The 22,985-nt window shown below is 44.0% G+C and overlaps 1 protein-coding gene across 5 annotated transcripts in view; it reads left to right on the forward strand.

Moving 5' to 3' along the window:
• The window catches only part of LYPD6B (LY6/PLAUR domain containing 6B), a 175,040-nt gene that overhangs the window by 86,533 nt on the left and 65,522 nt on the right, over positions 1–22,985 (forward strand). The window contains exon 2 of one of the 5 annotated variants that reach the window (XM_074363625.1): positions 5,064–5,154. The exons of the other annotated variants lie outside the window; for them this stretch is intronic. The gene's annotated coding sequence lies outside the window, so the exon portion shown is untranslated. The remainder of the gene's footprint in view (positions 1–5,063; positions 5,155–22,985) is intronic. 5 annotated transcript variants of the gene reach the window in all.

Below are 22,985 nucleotides of genomic sequence, written 5' to 3' on the forward strand. Positions count from 1 at the left end.
CAGGGACGGGATCAGCTCCAGTGGGTGCTCGGGCAGAGACTCACATTTTGGCAGCCTCTTCTTTTCCACTGATGGAGATGCTGCATACCAAGACGGGGAAAGGCTTCAAAACACTTTTGGAGCTACTTAGCAAGGAGAGCTTCTGCTGAAGACGAGGACAGCTTATTTCCATCTGACGGATGCGCAGTTTGTTAACTGCACTTGGCCCTGCCCCATTAAATTAGCCTTCCACTCTCGGTAGCTTGTTGAAAGAATTGCCAGGGCTCTGCTTTGTTGCTCTTGGCAGGCAGGTTAGTAGAACACTTTGGTAGCAAACATCAGGGCAGGATACTGAGACTTAGAATTATGGTCTGTTCCAAGCTCCTTAGCTTCTGTGGACAGATGCTTTTATTTGTTTACTTATTCTTAAAGTTTTTTCTTTATGGTACTTTCCTTAGCAGGGACACAACCGAGAGCAACTATGGATCACACAGTTTCCTGCTTACTTAGTTATATTTTATGATTCTCTTTTTACTGATTTCTAGATCTCCTGTGGTTTAAGTGACTCATTTCTGTGCATATCTGGGTTTCTTCCTCTGTAGCTAAACTCAGTAAGACTTCAAAGGGTTTACAGACTCATACTTGGGAAGGTGAATGCTTTGGCTAGAGAGATCTGGAAGTACAAACTGGCCTCAGCACTGTGGGGCTGTGTGCTCAATGCAGTGAGGTTCACGAACGCTGTGTCATTGATAATCAGTGGTCTTAGTACCTTTTCCCCGCTTTTAACTTTAGATGTTAGAAAGGGAGTCAACATAGCCAGTATAAATCTGTTTCATTTCAAAGACGTCACTAGACATTCTGCTTGATTTCTCTTCCTTTTGAGAAACTCTCAGAAAACATCTTTGGGAGCCGTGCAGAGTGGGCAGGTTTTAAGAGTGTCAGAACCATTAAGTCAAAATACATTCAGTTGTTGGTCTATACAGTATAGTTCTAGATGTTTCACTGCAGGAGTAACAGAATTTCTTGGGGCATATGTTCTGACTGGCTTGGGCGTTTTGTAGGGTGCTGCTCCTTGCTAGAATAAACGAAGAGTGGAGGTTGGGGACATGTCCCTTCTACCTGCACTGTGTCTTGGTTTCAGTATTGAGATGCATGGATGGAATGTGAATGAGCTCAATGATTTTTTTAAAAAAATCATTTATTTATGCAACAGATACTTATTGAATTGCCCACTTGGTGCCAGGAGTTGGAGATACAGTAGTGAGCTTTTCTAGGGCATATGTTATATTGAGGAAAGGGGAAAGCAAATGTGTTTCTGGTGATAGGTGCAGTGCAGGAATAGAGAGGGAAAGAGAGAAAAGGAAAAGGAAAGAGGAAAGGAAGAAGGAAAAAGAGAAAAGCAAGCAGGGACAGGGGCTAGGGAATGCTGAGGTGCTGTTTTAAAGAAGTGTGGTCTGGAGAGACCTTTCTGATAAGGGGGCTTAGGCAGAGATCTGAAGGAAGGTGTCAGCTGCAGAATAATCTGGGCCTGGAGACTGGAGGCCACCTCCCCTGCAGCCCTTCCCAAAGGCACAGCTTACCTGCCTTGCTGTTTTGGATTTATAAGCTGGATATTATTTTTACCGTAGGTCTATGTGAAGTCGTTAGTACTAAATGGGAATTACACATATAAAGTCTTTGTTATAGTAGTTGTTAAGGATCAAATTCATCCTATTTCTCTTACATGGAATTCTGATTTTTCACAAAGTCTCAAAAAAGACTCCAACCCACCAAACTCTTTATTGCTTCTGAGGTATTTGTAGGCATAGAAGACTATTTCGTTGGGGATGAGAATGCTACATAGATGTAGACTTGTTTTACTGCCCCTGCAGTTCGGATTGCTGGAGGGTGTTCCTCTGACATAAAAGCAGGTTTGCTTAGGGGTAGATTTGAATCAATGATAGAACTTGAAATTAGGCCAACAACCCCATTTTCTCCCAGTGTGTGATGTGGCAGAGCGAAAAGTTGTGGAGGAGGCGGCAAAGGAATGCATTGGCTTTGCATGAGCCAAATCTGGACGTAAGCCAGAATCCATCTAGAAACCATAGAGTCATTCTGTGTTGTCAGTCATTGTCTGCCAGCCCAGAGCCACCGGATCAAGATCTTTGGAGTTCCTTGACTCTCCCAGCCCAGCCCACCCCCTCCCCCAGGCTGGGTGAGGCGCTTCCTCTGAGCTCTCACAGTAGCCTGTGTGTATGTCAGTCACAGAAGCGGCCCCTTGTTAATCCAGTATCTTTCTGAAAAGCTGATTCTGTGTCCTTGAGCTCAGAATCACAGGCACTTAGCACGGTGCTTGGCATATAATAGGGGCCCCATGTATGTTTATTGAAGAGATGAATGAATGAGTTATTAAGATTTATATCTGGCTCTGAACTTCTTGGTAACCAAAGCAAAAAGAAAAATATATTGATCACACAGTTCTCATAGGCATATAAGATTAACCAGAGCTTTACTTCAGAAGATTCTTTTTCCTTGGTGCTCTGTTCCTGAAAGTATCCGAGGGAACAAGATACAATGAGAGTGAGTTTTGAGAAAGGCTATTTTCAATAGTTAACCAGCTACACTTGCCCTGGACTAAATGAAAGCATTTCCGAGGCTTTGGTGGAACCTGGCAGCTGGAGGCCAACTCCAGCACCTGGGGAATCGGGGTCTTCGTCAGCCTCTTAGCAGCTTCCCTGTTAGAACATCACTTCCCAGATGGCAGCGGGTCCATGAGACAGCTTATTTTATGCCACTGGATTTTGTTTTCATAATGGCAAATATCTAACAGATACTCACGGAAAGATCTGATAGTGCTCATAGGCTGGGGCATTAAGTGAAATGTGTGAATTAAGGGAAAGCATCCAATAGAAAACAAATTGTGAGGATCCTGCCGTCAACTGAGGGCTTCAGCACGCCCGAGCCGGGTGTGGGTCCTCCCAGTTCTGACGAAAAACTTGCCCTCGCTGACTTGGAGGCTTTGTGAGGAAAGGGTTATTTTGTGGGAACAAATGTCGGTATCGGAATACAGGTGAGAATAAGCTAATGGATATCTGCTTAATTAAAAAGTATTTTTAAACCAGCTTCCTCTGTGAAGACGGAATAGCGCTAAGAAGTACGAAGATGTGGCTGCTGAAGGAAAGAAGATTGATTTTTGCTGTGATCCATGGGCTGAGACAGGAGAGAGAAGACAATTAAAAGTCCTTTGATCCAGCAACATCATTATTTAAATGTTTTTAAAGGATGTCCTTTCTTTTAAGTTGGAGAATCAATTAGTAGAGAGAGAGACTGAGTGGTTAAGGGTTCTGAATCTTGAGAAAGGGTAGGAAGCAGGTATTTACTGAGCATCTGCTTCTTCCCAGGCATCCGTAAAGAGTGCTGAGATAGCTTTCTTTTCCTCTGAACTCTTGTGCTAATTCTATGAGTCAGAGAAGGGGAAGCTGGATTATCAAGGTTAAGTAACTTGTTGAAACTGTGCAGTTAAAATATATATATCAAAGCCAGGAATGAAGCCATTTAAGTGTGTTCCGAAACTCAGGCTGGTGTTAATTTTTTTATTTTAAACCTGCTCCAGTGGCTTCTCATTTGCACCTCAGGGACCCACAGGGGCTTCAGAGCTATTACAAGGGCTTTGTTCAAGAGCACATCTGGCATTATCTGTAATACAAAAATGCCTCGCAGTCATGTATGTCTGTATTTCAAAAATGTGTAGCCATTTTGAAATTTCCCATTAAAGATTTATTTGAAAGCATTATATCTAGAATACAAACTCAACAAGACCAGAGATTTTTTTGTGTGTATTCTGTGTGATGTAACTCAAGTGCCCAGAACCAAGCTCAGCGTAGCAGACGCTCAGTTAGTGTGTGTGCGGGCCGAGAGTGGAGGAATTGTTACAGTTCTTTAAATAAGCCATGTTTAACTTAGACAGCTTTCTGGGTTTTTGTCTTCATTATGTCTTTTAGTCAACTTTCTATTAACAGACATTTAGTTTGTTTCCAGTTTCTTCTTTTATAAGCAATACTTAGATATGCTACAAATACATTGTTACACCTTTGTACTTTATAAAGAAATACTCTATTATTTCATTATAATAGATTACTAAAGATGGAATGCTGGGTGAAAGGAATACATATTTTAGATTTTGAAATAACCTTTCTGTGGGCAGTTTGGCATAGTATATTGATGACACTACCTCTGTTAGCATGGAAAATTAACTCTTTCGCCTCCACCTGGGTGACAGTAGGAGTTATCAGGCTCTTTGCTCTTTTAATCTGTTATTGAATCCCAAAATTTGGTAGGCTTATTGCTTCCTCTAAATTTCTGATCATCCTTCTTAGACGCTAGGACAATGCAGTGTGGCTCCTTTCCTCCTGGGTTGAGAGAGTATGTGTGATATTATTATTTAATGAAGTTATTTTTTTAAACCCAAGTCATGTTCTCTTTCCTACTCTCTGCACCGCTATTTGAATATATGGACTCTCTCTTGTCATTGGTAAGTATGTGCCTAGAGAGAAAAAAATGAGTCTATAATTGATCGTATATCATTAGCAAGTGGAATTGGACCACTTGTTGAGAGAGCATGGATGTATTTCTAAAGCAGATTTAACCCCTCTGGGAATGATCTGCCATTGGGAATGTGGGGTCTCGTGTTCCGAGCTCAGCCAGCAGTGCAGATGCATTGAGGGTCCATAGTATGTTCCTGTCGACTGTGAAGCTTGCGGAGAAGGAGCTACTGCCGGACCTTGATCGTTGCCCCATAAGCAGGTGTGAATGAGAAGATCTGTGTGTGACCAACAGGTCTTTCCACCTTGTAAGGAGCGTAAAAGGCACTGACTTATTGTTGGCCTTTGCTTTGCATGGGTCTTCAGCAGAGGATTTTAAAGAATTCACAGAAGCACATGCTCAACATTCTCCAAAACAAAGTCAGCAGTCTGCATCTTCTGAAGTAGATAGTGTTCTCTGTCTTAGTCACACACGAACACTGTGCAAACAAGTATACAGTTGACCCTTGAACAACCTGGGTTTGAACCGCATGGCTCCACTTACGGGAGGATTTTTTTCAACAGTCAATAACGCGGTACTACATGACCCACCGTTGGTTGGATCCATGGTTGGTTGAATCTGTGGATGCAGGATTGTGGACACAGAGGACCAACTGTAAGTTACAGATTTTCAACTGCGTGGAGGGTCAGTGCCCCTCACCTCCTTGTTCCTCTTTTTGCTTTGGCTACCAGGAAGTTCTGAATGACATGTAAATTCTAATAACGCATTTATTATTTCTTCAGTAAAACATACATGGAGCCCCTATTCCGTGTCAGGTACCGTGAAAGTGCAGTGATTCTGAGCTCAAAGACCCATTGTCAGCCTTCCAGAAGAGGAATTTGGGTTCCAGTTTGAGGAGGAATGGTGTCTTGCCCGCTCGAGCCCCTTGATATGGATGCTTGCCCCAGAAGGGGAGAGCTTTTCCCATGGAACGTGACCCGTCTTCTCTCAACTTATTAGCACTAGAAAGGAGGTGGCTCATTTTCCTCTCAGGTGGAGACAAAGGCGGCCCTTGTCCCAGGTGAAGGGCCTTGGGTGACTTGATTAGTGCACAGCCTGGTCTGTGCAGGTTTTCAGATGGAGACCATCAGATATAATCTGCCGCCTCATTAGGTTGACACTGTTCTGCCCCCTCTTGTAATAATGTCACTGAGCACTTAATAATCTAGGTAAGTGCTGTAAGCATACACTGCAGAGGTAACCCAGGGTTAGCAGCGACAAATGCTCGAAAAAGCAATGTTTTCTCATTCCTGGCTCTGTTGAAAATATCACACACCTAGAGGTATAATAATTGGCTAGGTTTAAATATTAGAGGAGCAGTACTTGTGCGGCATTGTAACTTTTTAAAAATCTGATTCAGACTTGCAGATTTTCAAGATTGAGGGGACGATGAAATAAACTGGCTGATTGCCATGGAGTTACAGAAGAGAGTTCATTTATTCTAGAGAAGGCAGAAAGGGGCCCTTAAGTATTTGAAGAGATATAAGAAGGACAATATGTATTAACTCTTCTCCTTTTCCAGTTGTTTCCAAAACAGGAGAAACAGAAGTCTTATATGGATTCAAGGAGTAATTAGGTTGGACTATAAGAAGAACTTCCTGGCTAGAGACTAGAAAAGCCGTGAGTGAAGAGTGGAATGGGCTCCCACATTTCACACGTGTGTGTGTGTGTGTGTGTGTGTGTGTGTGTGTGTGTGTGTGTGTGTGTGTGTGTTAGTCTTTTAATAGTAGGCAGTTATTTTCTTTGGAATTGGACTCCAGAAGCTGTTTGTTGGGCTGAAACTAGGCTGTGTACTATCTCACAGAAGTGTATAACCTGCCCCCAGAGAACCATGCACTGGACAGGTCATTCTGTGTACAGCTGGTTATGAGCATGTGGTGGGGAAGAGCTGGGCACGGTGGAGCATCTGGCTTGGTGCCGTACGGTTAACACCATCTTCTCTCTGGGTCAGAGCTGGGTGACTAGGGTGTTTGTGCGAGCTTATGACTCAGTGCTTAACAGGGTGTGGGGCTCCCTTAAAGAACCACGGTGGTGGTGGGGGGTGCCTTCAAAGCTAAACTGTCTGGAAGGAGCAAAGTGGAGAGACTACTTTCTGTCCCTATGATTCTCTGACAAATGTTAGCACCGTTTCTCTAGTAAGTGAAGCTCAGAGGTGGTAAGTGGGACAAGTCCAATAGAGGGTGAATTTGATAGGCATCAGGGGCATCCTTCCAGGGGATGGGCTGCTGGATCCTAGATCCTCAAGGACTTCACTAGATCCAATTTACTTGCTGGACCATGAGGTTCCCATATGCTTAGATTCAAATAACATCACTGAAGTTATCCTTGCTTTGAGAATACTTCTGTAGCATTGGGTTTTTATTCCCCATGCTGTTGGGAAAGGTTTCCCCTAACTTTAATGATTGGATGACCAAGAAAATAAATGCTGGTTCTGAACCTGTAACATGTTAGCCTTGTGAATTTCAAACATCACCACCAACAGCAACAGCCAGCATGGAGGTGCAAGTTCTTTCTCTGTTTTTGAGTCTGCTCTTCCTCCAGAGAGAACTTCTCTCTGTTTGTCTATCTTTGAACATCGGCTACACGTAGAAGATGAGAAAAAGCTGCAGTTTGAAAAAAATAAACATGTTAGATGGGGTTTGGCTAAAATATACATAAAGCTATGCTATAGATTTCCCATCTGCAAGTTTTATGTGTGTCATGTACATTTATTTAGTACCTGCTGTGTGCTACTAGGTACTGGTGGACAGCAGTAAACCTTGTCCTCATGGGGCTCACCTTCTAGTGTGGGAAGCAAACAAAGAAGCAATGAAAATCATGTCAGGTGGAAAGAAATTAGGGTAAGGAGGTAAATCTGAGTGAATCCAGGGAGTAAGCCTGGGGGAATGTGTGGGAGGGATGCTGGGGTGGTGGTGGGTGGGGTGGGGAGGTGATACCATTCCAGGAAGCAGGAATAGCACCTGCCAAGGTCCTGAGGTAGGGCTAGAATTTCCTTGGTATGTCCTTTGGGAGTCAGATGGGGAGAGAGATCAGAGAGGGAGCCAGGATTCATTAAGTTGGTTTGCCACAGAAGGCAGCAGTCTTCCATTTGTTTGCACTGCTTCTGCCCTGCAGTTTGTGACTGAGCACTTTTACATGTACCAGTCAGGTAATGAACCTCCTGAAAACCTTGTTGAACATGTTTGCTGGTTTAATTGCACAGACACGTTAGCCCTGACAGTTCATCAATAAAGGAATTTAAAGGGAATGTGCAAAGGAATTTGAAATACCTGAGGTCTATTAGGCTCATCACTAGAGGCTTCATTTTAGTTAGACGCTGTATTTTAAATGAATGATTAAAATGACTAGTGGCTCTTTGCCTGTTTATTGTTTGAACAGTAATACACGAACATGGCAAAAATGCAGGTGCTCTCTTTTAGTTAAAATAAGCCTTCCCGGTCTCCCAGTGCTTCCAGAAGCAACTACTGTTAGCAGATTCTGTGAGGCAGGGTATGTTTCCAGAATGAAAATAGGTATCCTTTCCCTCTACAAAAAAAATTAGCAGTCGTGACTCTGCACATTGTTTCATGTCTTGGAGATCCTGGAGCTCTACCATCGTAAACATGGCGTTGCCTCATTCTTAATACTCAGTTATCTGAGAAGACCACAGTTTCATCATCCCCACGTGGATGGATATTAAGTTTTTTTTAATCTTCTGCTATAACCGTCAATACTGTGATTTAGATCCTTGTACACTGTTAACACATTTTTAAGGGTATCTGTAGGAAAAATTCCAGGAATGGATTGGTGGGCAAAGGGGAAATGTGTATTTTAAATTTTGATATTGCCAAATTCCCTCCCACCTTGGCCAAGAGTCCATGTTTTCTCACATCCTAACCAACACCTTGTAATGATGCTCATTGTATGATATTTTTCTTATATTCTTCTGTATCCTTGCTGCTCTTCTGTGTAGTTGTTCTATCAGTTGTTGAGAGGTCAGTGCATTTCTTAAGGTCTTCTCAGAATGCATCCTTCCTCTTTGAAGACTAAAATGTTTTCTGAATTCATAAGGAGCACTTCTTATCTGATTGACCAGTCAATACACCATGGGGTTATGTGACCCTACTGTCCCCCCTTATATTTTTAACACTTTTTGTCTAAGGTTTTTGAAATATTTATTTATGTATTTATTTATTGTATTATTTAATTATTTTTTAAATTTTGGTGGGGGAGAGGGGAAAGGTAATCAGGTTTCTTTATTTTTAGGGGAGGTACTGGGGATTAAACCCAGGACCCCATGCATGCTAAGCATGTGCTCTGCCACTTGAGCTATACCCTCCCCTACTAAATAAGTATTTAATTTATTTATTTTTAGTTTTTATTGAAGTATGATTGATTTACAATATTAGTTGCAGATGTACAGCTAAGTGATTCAGTTATATATGTATTTTCAGATTATTTTCCATTATGTTAATACAAGATACTAAGTATAGTTCCCTGTGTTAAACAGTAAATCTTTGTTGCTTATCTATTTTATGTTGGTACTTTGTATATGTTAATCTCATGCTGCTATTTTATTCCTCTCCTACCCTTTCCCCTTTAGTAACCATAAGTTGGTTTTGTATGTATGTGAGTCTATTTGGTTAATGTATTCATTTGTATTTTTTTTAGGTTCCATATAAAAGTAATCATACAATATTTGTCTTTGTCTGGCTTCACTATGTGTAATATTCTCTAGGTCCATCCATGTTGCTGCAATGGCAATATTTCATTGTTTTTTTTGTGGCTGAGTAATGTTCCACTGTATGCATACGACATCTTCTTTATCCAGTCATCTGTTGACAGACACTTTGATTGCTTCCATGTCTTGATTATTATAAATAGTGCTGCTGTGAACATTGGGGTGCATGTATCTTTTTGAATTAGAGTTTTCATCTTTTCTAGACTTATGTCCAGTTTTCAGCTTTTCCAGATCAATTTCCAGGAGTGAGGAATGAGATTGCTGGATCATATGGTAGCTCTGTAGTTTTTCAACCTAGAATTCAAAACTGAGACTTAAAAAAATTTTTTTTATTGAACTATAGTTGATTTACAATGTTATGTTAGCTTTAGGTTATAGCAAAGAGATTCAGTTATACATATACATATTTGTGTGTGTTCAAATCCTTTCTCATCATAGATTATTACAAGATACTGAGTATAGTTCCCTGTGCTATACAATAGGTCCTTGTTAGACCTTTATTGGCCTTTATATGTTGAGGTATGTTCCCTCTATGGCTACTTTCTGGAGAGTTTTTATCATAAATGGTTGTTAAATTTTATCAAAAGCTTTTTCTTCATCTATTGAGAATCAAATGTCTTTTATTCTTCAGTTTGTTAATGTGGTATATCACATTTATTGATTTGCAGATACTGAAAAATCCTTGCATTCCTGGGATAAATCCCACTTGATCATGGTGTATAATTCTTTTAATGTATTGTTGAATTTGTTTTGCCAGTATTTTGTTGAGGATTTTTGTTCATCAGTGATACTGACCTGTAATTTGTGTGTGTGTGATGTCTTTGATTTTGGTATCAGAGTGATGGTGGCCTCATAGAATGAGTTCAGAAGTGTTCCCTCCTCTGCAGTTTTTTTGGAATAGTTTTAGAAGGGTAGGTGTTAACTCTTCTCTAAGTATCTGAAAGAATTTGCCTGTGAAGCCTTCTGGTCCTGGGCTTCTGTTTGTTGGAATTTTTTAAATTACTGGGTCACTTTGGTGCTGCTGGTAATTGGTCCGTTCATATTTTCTGTTTCTTCCTGGTTCAGTCTTGGGAGATTGTCTAGAGGCCTGTCTGGAGGCGGCTATGGGATCAGGGAGTCTTCAGGTAGCCTGTCTGCTGATGGGTGAGGCAGTGTCCTCTCCCAGTGAGTTGTCTGACCTGAGGCATCCCAACTCTGGAGCCTCCAGGCCACTGGCTGGGACCAGGTCTTGGTGCTATGAGCCAAAATGGCAGCCACCAGGAGTGTGACTGAATATTCCCAAATGCGACTGCCACCACTGTCTGTGTCCCCAGGGTGAGCCACAGCTGCCCTCTGCCTCTCCAGGAGACTCTCCAAGACTAGCAGATAGGTATGGCCCAGGCTTCTATCAAATTACTACTTTTGCTTTGGGGCCTGGTACACATAAGATTTTGTGTGTGGCCTTTAAGAATGAAGTCTTTATTTCCCCTAGCCCTGGAGGACTTCTGCATTTCAGCTCTGCTGGGACTTCAAAGGCAGATGCTCTGGGGACTTGTCTTCCTGGTTCCAGACCTCAGGGCAGGGAGGCCTGACGTGGGGCTCAGAACTCTTGCTCCTGCGGGAGAACCTCTGTAACATAATTATTCTCTAGTTTGTGGGTTGCACGCCTGGGAGGTATGAGATTTGAGTATATCACAAATCCACCCCTCCAACCCATCTCATTGTGGTTCCTTCTTTGTGTCTTAGTTGCAGCTCTTTTCTGATAGGTTCCAGTCTATTTCATTGACGATGGTTCTGCAGACAGTAGTGACTTTGGTGTGCTTGTGAGAGGGGGTGAACTCAGGGTCTTTCTGCTCTGCCATCTTGCTACTCTCCTTCCTTCTGTGTCATTTCGTTTGCTTTTCATTGCTTCTAAATTGGTTTTTATCTTGGCAGTCGAATTGTCTAATTTTGACTGGTGCATCTTTATGGTTTCTAGTTCCTTGTTACAGTGATCTGCATTTCTATCGATAATCTTTCTTAATTCCTTTAGTACTTTTATTGCCTCTCTTTTGAACTCAGGGTCTAATAGACTGGTGATGTCTGTTTCATTATTCAGAGGATTTCTCTTGTTCTTAATTGGGAGTATTTCCTCTGCTTTTTTGTTTTACTTAACTTTCTCTGACTCTGCGAATTTAGGAAAAACAGTTATCTCCTGTAGTGTTGAATGGGTGTTTTTATGTGGGAGTGTAGGCTGTGTGAGTCGAGTAATTTTGGTGCGGGGGCTGGCTTTGGTATGGGTGCCAGCCGCATCTTCCCTCAGGGTGCTGCCTGGTACCCCTTGATGGGGGTGTGACTGGTGGTGTGATGCCCAGAGCCTGCACTGGATGTTGGGTTCTCTTACTTGCTCTGTGGCTGTCACTACTTTGTTGGGGGCAGGATTGCTCCCCAGATGTTGGAGTAGAAGCCCTGAGGGTGGGGTTCTTTCAGGCTCCGTTGTCCTTGAGTGTGTGCCCTGCCCCAAAGGAGGTGACCGCTGAATCAAGTGAGGCCCACGTGGTCATAGTGAACCTGTGTGCCCCTGTGCAGGCATCTGTGTCTCTGCCCTGAAGCAGCCCAGGGTTTCTCCTTAATGTCCGTCGCAGACCTAGTGCTAGGCTGTGGTGGACATCAAGTAGGTGGTGGTGCTAGTAGATGGAGCTAGAATGCTCCCACTGGGAAACGAACCTCCGTGTACCCCTCCCCAGGGGCTGTACACCCCGAGATGTGGATTTCTGTGGCACCGGACCTGCCCCCACCACGCATGTGTTGACAGTGGGTTCCAAGGCTGGACCCGCCCCTGCCGAGTGCCCCCTGACAAGCGGGGTTAGCCCCGGGCCTCCTGGCTGTCTCTGCGCAGCTGGACCAAATCTCTGCCCTGATCTCGTGCCAGACTGCGGTGTGGAGCCGGGGGGTCTGGGGCGTTGGCCCCTTCAGTGGGGTGAGGCGGCAGCCACCAGCACAGGTCTCTCTCTGCCCTGACTGTGTAGCAAGCCGGCACGTGCCCGCTCCTCGCAGTGGAGTCGAGGCTTCTCCAGCCCCTCTCTATGTCCCAGTGCACTTCCCATCAGGCAAGGGGGCCTCCCCAGGGCGAGGATCTGCCCATGGGGCCTTCTCTCCTTTACACATCCCTCCCAGGAGCGCTGGTCCTGTCACGATGCCTTTTATTTTTTCCATCCTACCTGTTTACTTCGAGATCTTTCTTGTAGCTTTGGCTGCATAGGAGATCTTCTGCCAATTTCCCACTGGTTTTCCATAAGAATTGTTCCACACTTAGATATATCCTTGATGGGTTTGTAGGTGGGGGGGGGGAGGTGAGCTCCATGTCTTCCTACTCTGCCATCTTGATCCCCATCCCTTTCCTTCACTTTTAAAAGCAAAGCTACATTTCTGCACACTTCAGCTGCTTGGGACAAGCATGGTGAATTATGGTTTCTAGAGGAATGATTTCTAGTAGTAATGATTTGAAATTCCCACACCTGTACTGTTGTCATAAATAGTTGACTGACTTCCTGACATGCAGGCTTGGTCTGCTCTGGTTCACCTTACAGGCTCACCCTATACTCTCAACCCCGCTGCATGTTAGAGCCTCCTGGGAAGCTTTTAAAAAGTACTGATGTCTTGGCCCCACCCAAGACCAGTTAAATCAGAATCTCTGTTGCTGTGGCTTTGGGCAGTGGTCTTATTAAGAGTTCCCCAGGTGAGCTGATTGTCTGGGCAGCGCCCCGGCTGGGCAGTCACCTACGTCCGGTCTGCAGGTCCTGTGCTCGGTCTGGGGAGGCACAGCGGAGGAAGGTTCTTGCGTTTTCTGGGGATGTGGTCCCAAAGCATTTACTGAGAGCCTTACACCTGGGAGTCAGTTAATATTTCTTAACTGGTTCATCTAATCACAGATAACTGAGGAGCTGCCTGGGATAAGAGTGAAAAAATTTAGGAAGGAAAAATAAGGGAGTTGGAAGGTGGCAGCCCAGTATCTAATTAGGAAAATAAGAGAAACCGCATCCTTAACATTCAGCCCTTATTTTTGCCACCTTCGTCTTTGCTGTGTACTGAGCTTACCTATCTGTACCCCTATGAATATATTCTTATTACCTGCATTCTCTTGGACTGACTAAAATTTTCAAAACTTACCTTTTCTTTCCCACCAGATTATAAGCTACAAATACAAATTAAATTCTTTAGGGACTACCCCTGTTTTTAAAAGTTAATAAGCTTTTTATGTTAGAATAGTTCTAGATTTTAAGAAAAGTTAAAAGATAGTACAGAGAGTTCCCACATACCCAACTCCCAGTTTCCATTATTATTACTATCTTACATTAGTGTGGTCCACTTGCCACAATTAATGACCCAGCAGTGATACATTATAAGTAACTGAAGTCCATACTTAGTCACATTTCCTTAGTTTTTCTCTGATGTCTTTTATCTGTTCCAGGAGCCCATCTGGGATACCACATTACATTTAAGGACTATCTTTTTTTATATATATATATTCACAAATCCATTTATTTTCCAGCAAAGTTTAATTGGTAGCTTTATCTCTTACATGACAAGAATATTAACACACTTTAATTCCCCTTTGTTTTTCCACCCCAACTTCCTGGCCAGTGTTTTGTAAGTTTTGGTTCCAACTTTTTTTAAGGAATGTACATGTCAATGAGTTTATAATCCCTGCAAGGACATTCAACGGGACGTGGCTATTCTTGATCTTCTTGTGCTGAGGACATGAGTGAAGACCACAGGTCTGCACGACCCAGTTTTGGCTGTCCCATTTGATGCTTTTAGAATTTTGTCTTTTGAAGTTGCAAAATGATTTTCTCAAATCACTCCACCTTCACCCCAAAAGAATGGCAAAGAAAATTAACTGTGGGTGACAAAAACTTGTCATTTCAGTCTCAGTAGTTTCTAGACCCAGATATCTCCATCCAGTTGCCTCTTTTTGGGGGAGCATAAAGACAGAATCATCGTGAGATGCAGTAAATAACAGCGGTAGGATTTAATTGTTTTTTAAATTGCAGTTATAACTAATTAAATGCTACGATGTGAACAACCGCACAAGAATATGTAACAGATTTCTTGGTGCCATCCCCACTTTTGATAGGACTTTTGAAAAGGCTAGCTTACGGAAATACATAGTGAGCGGTTATTTTATATTTTACACAGGAAAGTGAAAAACCAACCTGAAAAGTGGCAAGAAATGAATTTTTTTTTCCCTGCCCAGCTGCTTGTTGTAGGTCACTTAAGCCACCATACATGGCCTAGGGGCCTAAGTGTAGTCAGTGGGCGTGACTAGATGAGGTGAGATCCATTCAAACTGGAAGACGAGGAACATCTCTGTAAGATGTCATTTGCACCTGCTCCTGGAAGATGGGCAGGAGTCTTTCATTCACCCTGCATTTGTTAAGCTTCTCCCATCACTGTGTTAGAACTTGTACCCCAGTGTGAAACAAGCTATGACTTTTGCCTTCGGGGAGCTCATAGTGTGGTGGGGGGTGGACTGACTGATGCATCAGTGATTGCACTCTGGTTAGTGCAGGGGATGGCAAACTGGCCCGTGGCACCTGGTACTGTATAACCCATGAGCTGAGAATGATTTTTATAAAGCAAAGAGGAAACAGGGATGGGTATGGGGTCTCCTAGCATTCCTTTTTTTTTTTTTTTTTTTTTTTTGCATTTCTAGCCAAGCCCCTATCTGGTTCTGTGGGGAAAGGTCTAAGGTTTAAGGGTCAGAATCACAGACACTCCCAGGGCTACAGAGACAGAGGAAGGACAGTTAAGTAAGACTGGAGAAGATGGAGAAGTCACCCCCAGAAGAGGAGATACTACAGGAACAAACATCTAATTCCACTTGCTAAGCCTTCAAATACACCAGCTTTTATATTGTCCATCCCTGATTTTTTTCTTTTAAGAGTTAGTTCTTCTTTCACTTGCTCCTTATAAAACGTGGCTTTGCTTGTTCTTTTTGTCACTGTCCACTGATTGTGTTCCCTGCAGATGGGGCTTCAGGGGTTCGTGGCCCCCCTAAACCGATGCACATGTGCATTTTTCTGGGAGAAGCATGCATGGCTTTCATCCGATTCTCTAAGAGGTCCATCATTCAGAAATTTCAGAAGCACAGTTTTAAAGTGGGTTTCTCAGAACTAGTCAGGACCACTGATGGTGGGTTCTGGTCAGTGCAGAATTCAGCAGGGGGATCGTGAGTTCCCTTCTGTCAGTCCAGGCCAACAACTGTGCGGCCTTGTGTACACACAGGACATTTAGTAAGAGGCTCCTCTCAAAGTACTCTGTGCGGGGCTACAGGAGCAGTTTCCGTAGGGACATGAGGGGTACTGGAGGATGTTGGTCTGGATACTCAAGAGAATGGGGTCTTAAGATGCCACCAATTTATCTGGAAGATGGTGAGCCCAGGTGCAGGTGGGTGAGGAGGAGACCCGGGGAGGGAGGATGCTGGCTGATGCCTTTCAGCAGCTGTGAGGAACCACCTCTGAACCTTCCCAACTTACTCCCTTGGCTCCGCACTTGTCTGGGAGGGTTGCCGGGAGGGGCCACACCTTACAACAGTCCCTAGGAGAGAGAAGAGGACAGACTTACGGGCCGGCCTCACTCCTGACTCCTTGTCACGTAGGTGAAGCAGGTGAAGCTTTATCCTGTGAGGCGCTAACTCTACCTCCCTTCATGGTGGCCTCCCCCAGCCCGCGGGACGGCTCGGGAAGCTGGGTCCCACGCTCTGCAGGGTGTGGGTCTGGTCAGTCCAGAAGGGATGACCGTCAAAAGAAAGAAATCTTTAAAGTGCTCTAAGGAATCAGAAGGTGCGCAAGGTTTGTTTCTATCAATAAGAGGCAGACCTCCAAGGAAGCATCAGGTCGGGGCAGGACCTTCTCGGCAGAGGAAACCCCTGACAGAGGTGACAGTGGAGAGCATAGGGAGGGGAGGGAGACACCCCACTGAGTCTGTGTGTTCACCCCGCCTTCTCTGCACCCGTCTGATACTTCTTCAGCCTCGGTTCTGTGCCAGCGGTGGTACGAAGGGTGAGCAAAAACAGACACGGTGTGGTCTCTCACAGAGCTTAAAACCCAGCGTGGGAGACGGATGCTGATCACACCATCATACTGCAAATGTCAAGCTGCAACTGTGTTAAGTGCCCCTAGTAGCCTGCTCTGTTTTACCCAGTGAGAGGTCAGGTAAGGCTTTCCAGGCAGAGTGGCTCGTGATCTGAAACAGAAGGGACTAGTAGGGGTTCCGGGCGGGAGGAGGAGAGGGGAGAGCTCCCTAGGTCGGGACACATGATGTCCAAGGGCTCTGCTAGGATGGAGCCTGGCAAGTCTGAACACCAGAAAGAAGGCCAGTATGACAGGAGCAAGCAGAGCACGCAGGAGGGGAGAGGATATAGGGGCTGAGGCAGCCCAGGCTGTGTGAAAAAGGAGTTGCACCTCTCCCAGAGAAGGAATGGGAAATTTTTGGAGGAATTTAAGTTGAGAAGTGTTGTAATCAAGTTAGAGGTAATTTGGAAGGCCCAGTCAAGAGGACCCCCAGATACTTAAGACCCTCTCAGCTTCAGATGGCCATGCCAGAGCTGTGGCTGTTGGAGCCATTCCTGGGACACCCCACATTTTAACAACCCCAAGGATAGATGAAGGAAAAGCAGCTCCAGGAAAATCCTTGCAGCAGCAAACAAAAGGCGCTAGAGATCTGGGGGCTGGTGACTGTGGGAGACCCTTACACTTACTTCTGGCCTCTAGGAACATTTTTCAAATGCTGCAAAGCTTTTTCTAGACTATTGCCTTTTCAGATTTCCTAGCAACACTGTCAGGTAGGGCGTGAAGCTCAAGATGCCTGCATGGAAAGTTCCAGAAGTGAATCTAGAATTCAGGCCTGCTCCTGAGGACCCATCCCACGGGTGGCAGTGCTGGGTGCCAGTCAGGCCATGGGCCCCTCCCACACAGTCCTGGGCCCGGACTCTACCCAGAGCCTGGGCGGCCGCAGGGCCTCAATATCTTTCCCTATGTGTTGCCTCACATTCTCCTGGAACCTTACTGTGCCCGGGGCCCCAGGAACGAGTCTGCATTCAGGGGCTTTGAAGATGGTTGTACGGCCCCAAGCTCTGCACATTTAAAGCAAAACACGACGCCAAGCAGAAACCCCACAGTGAAGCAATTTGAGAAGGAGCTTTTATCAGTCCAACGACCAGGTTACCTTTGGCTTGTGATAAACAGAATAATGCAACTCATTAACCCAGGAGAAAGTATCTCTGAAGGGCAGGCTTTTCTGTCCCTTAAAAAGCTTTGAGAGGAATTTAAATGTGTTCTCATTTGGCAGGAGTTTATTTATGTATTGTGATTACCTCCCGTCAGGGCAGATTGTCTGATGCTTTAGTGTGACTGCAGGAAGCCTTCCGATTGGGTAGAGCAGGCTTGGCTGATTACAAATTTATGCATATGAGCCAATGTGTGTGTGTTAATTTTTTTTCTAATCATATCAGACATGGCTATAGTCTCGTTTTATGAGCTGTGGATGGTTTTGATTCTTCCTCTTTTCAGAATATTTCAAGATGGCTGCAAGAGCAGACCTCTTTCTTTTTAATTGAAGTGCAGTTGATTTAGAATGTTGTGTTTGTTTCAGGTGTACAGCAAAGTGTTTCAGTTATACGTTTATATAGGCTTTTTCAGATTCTTTTCCATTATAGGTTATTATAAGATATTGAATATAGTTCCCTGTGCTATATAATAGGTCCTTATTATCTATTTTATGTAGTGTGTTATCTGTTAATCCCACACTCCTAATTTATTGCTCCCTCCCTTCCCCTTTGATAACCATACATTTTTTTTTTTGTCTGTGAGTCTGTTTCTGTTTTGTAAATAAGTTCATTTGGTATCATTTTTTAGAGTCCATATATGAAATCATATGGTATTTTTCTTTGACTTACTTCATTTTAGTATGATAATCTCTAGTTCATCCATGTTGCTGCAAATGGTGTTATTTCATTTTTTATGGCTGAGTGATAGTTCATCGTATGTATGTATGTACCTTATCTTCTTTATCCGTTTATCTGTCAATGGATATTTAGGTTGATTCCACATCTTAGCTATTGTAAATAGTATTACTGTGAACATTGGGGTGCATGTACCTTTTCTAATAAGAGCTCTCTCCGGATATATGCCCAGGAGTGGGATTGCTGGATTATATGATAAGTCTGTTTTTAGTTTTTTAAGAAACCTCTATACTGTTCTCCTTAGTAGCCACACCAATTTATATTCCCACTAACAGTGTAGGAGGGTTCCCTTTTCTCCACACCCTCTCCAGCATTTATTTTTTTGCAGACTTTTTGATGATGGCCATTCTGACCACTGTAAGATGTCTCATTGCAGTTTCGATTTGCATTTCTCTAATAATTAGCAATGTTGAGCATCTTTTCGTGTGCCTGTTGGCCATCTGGATGTCTTCACTGGAGAAATGTCTGTTTAGTTCTTCTGCCCATTTTTTGAGTGGGTTGTTTGTCTTTTTGATTTTGAGCTGTATGAGCTGTTTGTATGTTTTGGAAAGTAAGCCCTTGTCAGAAGAGCAGACATCTCTTGCCCGTTTATCTGTGTAGTCTTGGTGTGCAGGGTGTGCTGGGGGAATACCTAGATGGAAGGTCCAGTCCTCGCACTCCCTGCACTGCTAGGAACTTTGCTTTCCTAAACTGGGCAGCTGCGTTTGAGAAGCTGATTTAATGTGTCAAATCTTGGATATTCATTCTAAAAGGTTTTATGTGCACTCTTGCTTAGTGATTCTAAACTGTGTTACATTTCCCAGGGAAAAGAAATGCAGGACTTCATGGATGGATATGGACAAATTGGAGGAATTTAGAGAGTCATAAAAGTGATTAAGGGCTGGTGGGAGTGACTGAAAAGAGATTAAAAGAGTGAAATGCATGTCCTGGCCAAACTACAGATGTGGGAGAAGCAGAGGCCAAAACACTTAGAGGATGATAAAATGTTGGGAAAGGAAGAAGGGCTGTTTCAGTGCTCTTAACCGCTTTTTGGGTCATGGACTCTTTGTGAATCCAGTAATAGCTTGGAACTTCTCCCCAGAAGAGTGTCCAGACTCACACACTCTGGGTTCATCGGTTACTTGCTCTTGCTCTTAGGGCTACCCGTGGAGTTGCTATGTGAGTCTGGAATTGTCAGAGCTTTTGAGTTTTTTTCAAGATAAATTAGAAATATATATTATGTGGGTTTTTTTTCCCCCACTAAAAAATACTGTGCTAGCCAAATTCAGTACTATTCTGGGCCATTGTAGCCTCCAGATTGTCATAAAATCTTCATCTTCCTTTTTGTGTTTGGTCCATTTGGTTTGCCTCCACTTTTTCACATGGGAGGCTTTTTCAAAGGTCTGGCTGTAAGTTGTGTGAGTGTGGGTCTGGCTGTAAGTCGTGTGAGTGTGGGTGGGTGAGGCTTTCTTGTAGGTGATGGATGGTGAGTATATATGGATGTTTCTCTGGGCCACTGAGTTTTCCTAGAGAAGAACTGTCCGGTCTCCCCAGGGAGGGAGCAGTGAGGCAGGGTGTGAAGGGGGACAGGGGAGGGAGAAGTATGTGCTTCTGTAGCTGGATGCTGTGCTGCTGGTGCGGGAGTGGGCGGTTCAGTAAGCCGGTTACCGCTAACCACCAGTTTTCAGTGTTACCTTTCCTCTGTCTGCTCCACTGTGCCTGATGCCTTTGAATCCAGAGAATCCTCTTGTTAATTTTTTCCAAAGGATGAAGCCCTGTTCTTCTGTAGGGTTAGATGCCTTGCTTTGCAGAGCTGGGGAGAGGCTCTGGAGGTCCACATTGGTCTGTCTGCTTTGAAATGATGTTTTCAACCTAAGATACACCCCTACTCTCTCGCTACTTGGTGTCTTCAGGTGCTGAACCCTTCAGCGATTCTGTAGAACAGCTCATTTGCTTCCTGCTGGTACCCTATTCTGCAGGCTGTTAGCAGAACACCATAAGCTAAGTTACCATTTGTTCTTCTTTCTGTTTTCCAAAGTCTGTCTTCTGCATTTAGCTCCTTCTTAGTTTTCTTTCTTATAGTAAAGAACAATTTAATAGTTTCAACCAACAGTCTTTTAGTGGGGATTTGGGAAGAGAAGGACAAGAATGTGTGTCATTAATCTACCATTTTTAACAGGGCATCTTCTTACTTCCTGACTCAATTCCTTATTATTTCTTTAAGACCTTTATTTGTCTTTATTTTCTCATCTTTTCAGTTTCTTTACCACTGGTTCCTTTCTCACATTCTTACGTATTCACATCTCTCTTTCTAAACCCTAAAATAATTATCCCTTAACTATTCTTTTTGACCTCAACTTTCAACCCTAAAAGAGTACCTCAGTGTTGCTGGTATTTTTAACCCGTGTCACACTCTGACATTACACCGGCCCCCCCATTGCTGCTACTCTTTGAAAGGTCACTGAGTCTCCAATTTAATGACCTTCTCTTCAGTCTCACGCTCTGGTCCCTGTGGACTCTTGATGCCTGACCCTTCCTATGGCTTCCTGATCCCAGCTTCCCTCTATTACTTCTGGCCGCTGCTCAGTCTCATGAGCTACCTCTCCTTCATCTGCTCCAGCCAAAATGTCTGTGTCCCCCAGGGACCTGCCCGAGGCTCTCTTCTGAAACAGAAATGCCCAATTCCATGTGCACAGCTGTTGCCTTTAGGTAGGGACTCCTGGGTCTGCATCCTGAGCCCTGACCTTCTCCCTTGACCTGTCCAACATGTATAAGTGCCTGTTGGAGGCACTTACACAGAGGTCCTGCTGAGACCTCCAATTCACACATCTTAAACCAAACCAGTTTCATCTCCCATAGCCTGTTCTTCCCCCTGGGTTTTCCATTTTTGTTAATGGTGTCACTGTCCTCCAATTCCTTCAAAATCCTTGGGGCTATTTCTCAGCTACTACTTTTTCTCATCCCCAGAATCTAATTAGTTGTGGAGTCCTATTGCTTTTATCCTCACAGGGCCTCAGAACCTGTCTCCATCGTTCCTTTGCATTCCCACTGCCCTTGCCTAGGACCGCATCACCTCTTGCTTGACTTATCACAAAACCTTCTTAGTGCTCTCCCCACCTGAACTGCATCTTCCCTCCAGTTCACCCTCTGTACCAGTGACTCCTAAATGCAGATCTAGTGACAGCAAAATGAACTGCAGTTTAAAAGAGTGCATATTTCTGGACATCTCCACTCAGTAATTGTGATTATTAGATCTGGATGGAATGTAGGAATCTGAAAGTTTAAAGATGCTTTACAGTGAGCAAAGCAAGTTTAGAACAATATTTGCTAAAGGTATCGTTTATGTAATTTGAGCACAAAAGCAATGCTGTATTGTTGTGTGTGTCTGTATACTATTGACTCTTGACAGTGCAGGGCTCAGGGCATCCACCTGCTGCACATGTAACTTACAGTCAGCCCTCAGTCTGTGCAGCTCCTCTGTACACAGGATTCTTCCCTATCTGTGGTTCCACATCTTCAGATTTGACCAACCACAATCGTGAAGTACTGTAGCTTGTGCTATTGGGAAAAACCCACGTATAAATGGACCTGTGCAGTTTGAACTAAACCCCTGTTCAAGGGTCAACTGCATTTCTTTCTCTGTATAGATATGGATACTCATCGAAGGGAAGTGTTTATTTCTAAGGAAGAGAGCAAGGGGAAGCTCTAGCCTGTGGCATGATCGGGCTCTGTTGAAGGCAGCTACATGCAGCATGGTCAGTAAGGGAAGCTGACAGAGCAGGTAGGAAGAAGCCACGACCTGGTCTGAGACAGGTGACTCAGGCTGGGGCCAGGGTGGTCCGGCAGCAGGCAGGGGACAGAGAGGTCAGGCATGAGCACTTGTGAGGATAGAGCTGATTCAGCTGTTCTTCGTGACTGTGGATTATGGGGCTGACTGGTATTGGGGAGCCAGTGGCTGGGAGTCCTTGACGATGACTCAAGGAGTTGGGCCTGAGCCCTGACCAGGAAGTGATTCCATTAATAGGAAGAAAAGCATTGGGAAGAGGATGGGATTTTGCGGCGAAGACGATGTGTCTGGTTCTGGACATGGAGTAGATTGAATAGTATCTAAGTCCTGTATCTAAGGTACAGCTAAGTCTTAACCCTCCATGCCTGTGAATGTGACCTTATGTGGAAATAGGGTCTTTGCAAATGTAATTAAGCTGAGGATCTAGGGATGGGCTCATATTGCATTTAGGGTGGGTCTTTGATCCCATGATGATGGGGGATCTTACAAGAGAAAGGAGAGGGAGATTTGACACAGAGATGTGCACAAGAGGAAGGGCACATGAAGACGGAGGCAGGGGTGGGAGCTGTGTACCTACAAGCCCAGGAATACCGAGGATTACCAGTAGCCACTGGAACTGGGAGGAGGCGGGCAGGGAACGGACTCTCCCTCCGAGCCTCCAGAAGGCATCCACCCTGCTGGCACCTTGATTTCGGACTTCTGGTCTTCAGAACTATGAGAGGATAAACGTCTGTTTTTTTGTTTGTTTATTTGTTTTGTTTTGAGGGGGGAAGTAATTAGGTATTTATTTATTTATTCATGCTTTTATTCATTCTTAATGGAAGTACTGGGGATTGAACCAGGACCTTGAGCATGCTAAACAGGCACTCTACTACCACTGAGCTATACTGTCCTTGCAAATGTCTGTTTTTTGAAGCCATTAAATTTGTGGTAATTTGTTGTCTTAGGAAACTAATAGTTATGCTCGGATTTTAAAA

Source organism: Camelus bactrianus, chromosome 5 (assembly GCF_048773025.1).
Source record: "Camelus bactrianus isolate YW-2024 breed Bactrian camel chromosome 5, ASM4877302v1, whole genome shotgun sequence".
NCBI lineage: Eukaryota > Metazoa > Chordata > Mammalia > Artiodactyla > Camelidae > Camelus > Camelus bactrianus.